The 5,476-nt window shown below is 41.5% G+C and overlaps 1 non-coding gene across 1 annotated transcript; it reads left to right on the top strand.

The window, feature by feature from the left end:
• The first annotated feature begins 4,888 nt into the window (after positions 1-4,888).
• LOC116809766 (U6 spliceosomal RNA) lies at positions 4,889-4,990 on the top strand. The gene has a single exon (XR_004369951.1). It is a non-coding gene; the product is annotated as a U6 spliceosomal RNA (small nuclear RNA).
• The last annotated feature ends 486 nt before the right edge of the window (positions 4,991-5,476 follow it).

Raw genomic sequence — 5,476 nt, 5'->3', positions numbered from 1 at the left:
TGGCACTTATGTAATGACTTTGAAGGCCAGTCTGCACATAGAATTATCACATTCTCTAAGTTACAGACCATGCTACCAGAACTTGGAGGTAAGGGATAGACATCCTTCCCTCAGTTCTGCAAACGCCTTTACAAGTTTATGGCCAGACACCCTAGGCCATGTGTCCAAACCCCACTCACAGTTCCACAAATAACTGCCCCACTGGCCCTTGGGTCTGGGGTCACAGCTTCCCACCCACCCTGAGACAGAACTGAGGATTGGACTTGAACAGACCCTGGAAGCTGGCCTGGGTTTATCTGAATGGGAAGCCTGAGTTCTGAGTACACAGTGTGTTCTACAAGTGGAGAGCTCAGTAAAGATTGGTCGGGACCCACGTGCCTGAATTGGAGGACCACAGTGATAGTACCAGCAGTGCTAGTAGTACCAACTTTCCTTGCTAGGAATGGAGGGAGGAGGCAGGGCTGTAGACTGTTGCCTTTGAGCAGGGATGACCTTCTTTCTAGAGGCAGTGTCATCTGCAGATAACCTTGCAGCAAGGGAGCAAAGGGTCATAACCTCCCTGTGATACCAAAACTTCCTGTTGGCTACACCCAGCCAGAATCCAGAGGGCTTGAGGGTTCTCATGATGGGGCTCTCCAGGCCAGAGAGCAGGCAGAGATGTCTGTGGAGTGAATCTGGAGGTGCAAAGTAAAGATACCAAGCACAGGATGTGTCTGTGAAAAATACAGCCCTGGGTCCTGGACCTCACCCACAGTCAATGCTTTACCAATGCCAGTAAAAAAGAGTTTGGCAGTGCCCATGGCCTTGATGTTGACTGGGCCTCAGGGAAAGTTCAAGGGGAGCCTGGAATCTGCTTACCCTTTGACCTTCAGGATTTTTAAGAGTTGAGCACTTGAAGCTACTGGGAGGAGAGGAGAGGCACAAAGGTAATTAGCTACAGTGTTAACGGATGTTGTCACTTGGGTGAGTCCTTGAAAGAGTTGTATATAGGACATTGTTTAAGATTACTGTATGACTTTTCATTATTTTTATGAGCACACTGCTAATTAACACAAGTAATCATCCATACAAATGGATATTTATTGTGCACCTGTTTTGTGCAAGGCACTGTGCTAAGTCTGGCGGGGACATTCTGTGCCCCAGGAGCTTAGAATCTAGATTTGGCTTCCAGCTCTCTGATCCTTCCATTCTCTGAGATTCTCCCTCTTTCCCTTCCCAGCCACCCCATCTTCTTACTTCCTCTGGGATCTAAGAAAAAATGAAATAGGACAGGAGATGGAACTAAAGAAAACTTCTCTGGGTAAGGTGGGCCAGCAGAGAGAGAATAGAAAGGAGATTTTTAAAAGGGGCAGGGTGGCTGGGTGCAGTGGCTCATGCCCGTAATCCCAACACTTTGGGGGGCTTAGGTGGGAGAATCACTGGAGCCCAGGAGTTTGAGACCAGCCTGGCTAACATGGCAAGACCCCATCTCTACAAACAGACCAAAGAAACAAAAATTAGCTGGGTGTGGTGGTGGGTGCCTTTAGTCCCAGCTACTCGGGGCGGAGGCAGGAGGATCTCTTGAGCCCGGGAGGTCAAGGGTGCAGTGAGCTGTGATCACACCACTGCACTCCAGCCTGGGCAACAGAGTGAGACCGTGTCTCAATCAGTCAATCAATCAATGAATAAAAATAAATAAACAAAAAGGAAGGGAGCAAAGTGTCTCAGAATGTAGTACCCAGGGAAGCAGATGGAGCTCTGGAAGGAGGAGGAGAGAGGTGATGAAGAAGACCATGAATTAGTGAAAAAAAAAAAAAAAAAAAACAGGTAGGAGGAAAGGAAGGTCTCATCTTTTGAGCATGCATTCATTTTTTTAAATACCCATGCACTGAATATCCTTGTCCTGGTTCACTGAAAAGCAGTTACTGAGCTCCTGCTGTATATACTGGAGGTCTCCAGTGTGCACAGATGCATCTCCCACAGATGCATACTACCTAGTCTCTCTGTAAGATTATTTTGGTGGTCACTGGAAGCAGTCTTGTTTTTTCAGGACTAAGGTGAAAGTAACTTAAAATTTGCATTAATCAAAATTAATGAAAGGAAATCCACGATGAACAAAATATCAACAATTTATATAAAGGCAATATCAATATCTTAGGGCTGAAACAACAGATCATTTATGTTCCTATCAATAGTGAAACTCATATAGATTTCTTATAATTAAAACAAAAGGAAGGGTATAGGGAAAGATACCAGCCAGGGCAGCCTTAATCATCCACAGTCTGCTCAGTTGTGCAGGCTCAGTTGAAAGCTGGTCTGGGGTCTGTGGCCGCTTTAGAGATGATTCTGCGGTGGGTTCGTGCTGCCATCTAGTGGTCAGATTGCATTATACGCCGTCTTCACTTCTGGAGGCTCTCTTGGGGGAAAACGTGATTAAACCTGAAAAAATCCAGGGCAAGGAGGTAGACGAATGTGAGAAATTCTCTGGATTGACAGGTTTTTGGATGTAACCAATTATTTGATATTCTGTTTTTTTTTGTTCTCTTAAAATACGAATTGAACTCCTCTTATGTTTGAGGAGCTGTGCTAGATGCTGGATATGGTCTGGTGAATATGCATGACCATGTCTTTGTCCTGGGACAGCTCCTTGAAAGAGTCCAATTCACCCACCAGCCCATTTTATTAAAAACAAAGAACCCTGGAGAGAGTTGGAGAAAGTAAGTGATTGGTTTAAAGTCACATAATTGGTTAATTGGGGAGTCAGCCTTAGAATGGAGCTGTGTAAGCTTTTCATTCTATACTGTTGTCTTTCTCGCCTTAACAGAAACTTGTCTTTAAGATGTCGAGCCAAGCATTTAAAAGTTACTCCTCCAAATCCTTCCTGAAAGGAGTAGTTGTAGCATATTTCAGATACAGCTGCATTTCTGCTATTAACTCTCTAGCTTATAGCTATTAACTCTATAGCAAGCAGTGCTGCTAAGAAACTTGCTGTATAAGTATCTAAGAGTCAAAGTGATACAAAATTGACAAGAGTCATCTTTGTTAAATGTAATTTACTTAACACTAGAAAAAGGGAAGTGATAACTTACCCTTCGTCCTTGTTCCAGCAAGGGTATCTTTTTTTTTTTTTTTCAATAACTGAGCTGCTTCCCCTTCCAAATTTCAATAAGACCCTGGCTTCAAGGGATCATCAATGATCCCTTCTCCTACTAATCTATTGAAAGTAGCTTCATTTTCCTAGGTGCAGGGCACTATATGTTCACCAGCAATACTTCTTATATTGATTTTTTTTTTTTTTTTTGGGACAGGGTCTTGTCTGTCACCCAGGCTGTAGTTCAGTGGCGTGATCTTGGCTCACTGCGACTTTCACTTCCCAGGTTCAAGCAATCCTCCCACCCCAGCCTTCTGAGTAGGTGGAACTACATGTGGTGCACCACTATGCTTAGCTAATTTTTTTTTGAGATGGAGTTTTGCTCTTGTTGCCCAGGCTGGAGTGCAATGGCCTGATCTCGGCTCACCACAACCTCTGCCTCCCAGATTTTCCTGCCTCAGCCTCCCAAGTAGCTGGAATTACAGGCATGCACCACCATGCCCGGCTATTTTTTTGTATTTTTAGTAGAGACGGGGTTTTTCCACGTTGGCCAGGCTGGTCTCGAACCCCTAACCTCAGGTGATCTGCCCGCCTCGGCCCCAAAAGTGCTGGGATTACAGGCGTGAGCCACCGCGCCCAGCCTGCTCAGCTAATTTTTAAAATTTTTCGTAGAGATGAGGTCTGACTATATTGCCCAGGCTATGTTGATGCTACTTGTTCAAGATAAAATAATAAAATCTAACAAGGCAAGATAAAACATTTTGATTAAGTGCTAAGTGGCATACATATTTAATATATACTGTATTTAATTTTTATTATAAAAGCTTTCAAACATACACAAATATAAAGTTTGCAGTGAACCCCAATATATCCATCACCCAACTTGCTGACATTAGCATCACTCATTTAGCAAGATTCTGCTGTATTGTTTTCTCTATCCTGTTTTTCTTCCTTTTTTTCTGAAGAATTTAAACAAATCACAGGCACTTTACCCTTATTACACTTTACTCTTAAATAAAAAATTAAAATTCCTCAAAAATATGGTTCGTTCTTTATATATAGACAGTCATATGCTGTATAACGAGGTTTTGGTCAACAGTAGACTGAATATATGATTGCAGTCTTGCACAATTATTATGGAGCTGAAAAATTCCTATCACCTGACGTATTACTGCCATTGTAGCATCATAACTCAATGCATTACTCTTGTGTCTGTGGTGACGCTGGTGCAAACAAACCTACTGTGCTGCCAGTCATATAAAAATCTAGCACATACAATCGTGTATAGTAAATAGTCCTTGATAATGAAAATAAGTGACTATGTTACCAGCTTATATATTTACTATACTATACTTTTGATCATTATTTTGTAGTGTACTCCTTCTACTAATATAAAAAAATTAACTGTAAAACAGCATCGGGTGGGTCCTTCGGGGGTATTCCAGAAGAAGGCATTGTTATCACCGATGACAGTTCTTGCATATTATTGCCCCTGAAGACCTTCCAGTGGGAGAAGATATGGAGGTGAAAGACAGTGATGTTGATTATCCTGACCCTGTGTAGGCCTAGGCTAATGTGTGTCTGAGTCTTAGTTTTTGATAAAAAGTTTTGAAAAGTTAAAAAAATTAAAAATAGAAATGAGCTCATAAAATAAAAATAAAGAGAGAACATATTTTTGTACACTTATACAATTCATTTCTGTTTTAGGCTAAGTATTATTATAACAGTCAGAAAATTTTTAAAATTAAAAGGTTTGTCAAGTAAAAATGTTACAGTAAGCTAAGGGTAATTTATTATTGAAGAAAGAAAACAATTTTAGTGCTCGCTTCGGCAGCACATATACTAAAATTGGAACGATACAGAGAAGATTAGCATGGCCCCTGCGCAAGGATGACACGAAAACAATTTTAAAATAGATTTAGGGTAACCTAAGTGTACAGTGTTTATAAAGTCTACAGTAGGGTACAGTGATGTCCAAGGCCCTCACATTCACTCATCATTTACTCACTGACTCACCCAGAGTAACTTCCAACCTGCAAGCTTTATTTATGGTAAGCAACCCATACAGGCACACCATGTTTTATTTCTTACACAGTATTTTTATTGTACCTTTTCTATGGTTAGCTATGTTTAAATACACAAAGACTTACCATTGTGTTACCATTGCCTACAGTATTCAGTACAGTAACAGGTTTGTAATCTACCAGCAACAAGTTATACCATATAGCCTAGGTGTGTTGTAGGCTACACTGTCTAGGGGTGTGTAAGTACACTATGATGTTCACACAATGATAAAAGTGCCTACTGACACCTTTCTCAGAAAGTATCCCCACTGCTCAGTGGTTCACACACACACACACACACACACACACACACACACACCCATATATGTATATGAATTTCTAG

Source organism: Hylobates moloch, unplaced genomic scaffold (genome assembly GCF_009828535.3).
Source record: "Hylobates moloch isolate HMO894 unplaced genomic scaffold, HMol_V3 SCAFFOLD_1, whole genome shotgun sequence".
NCBI classification, from domain to species: Eukaryota; Metazoa; Chordata; class Mammalia; order Primates; family Hylobatidae; genus Hylobates; species Hylobates moloch.
Note: the sequence above shows the minus strand (reverse complement) of the source record. Positions and strands in the feature narration are given on the sequence as shown.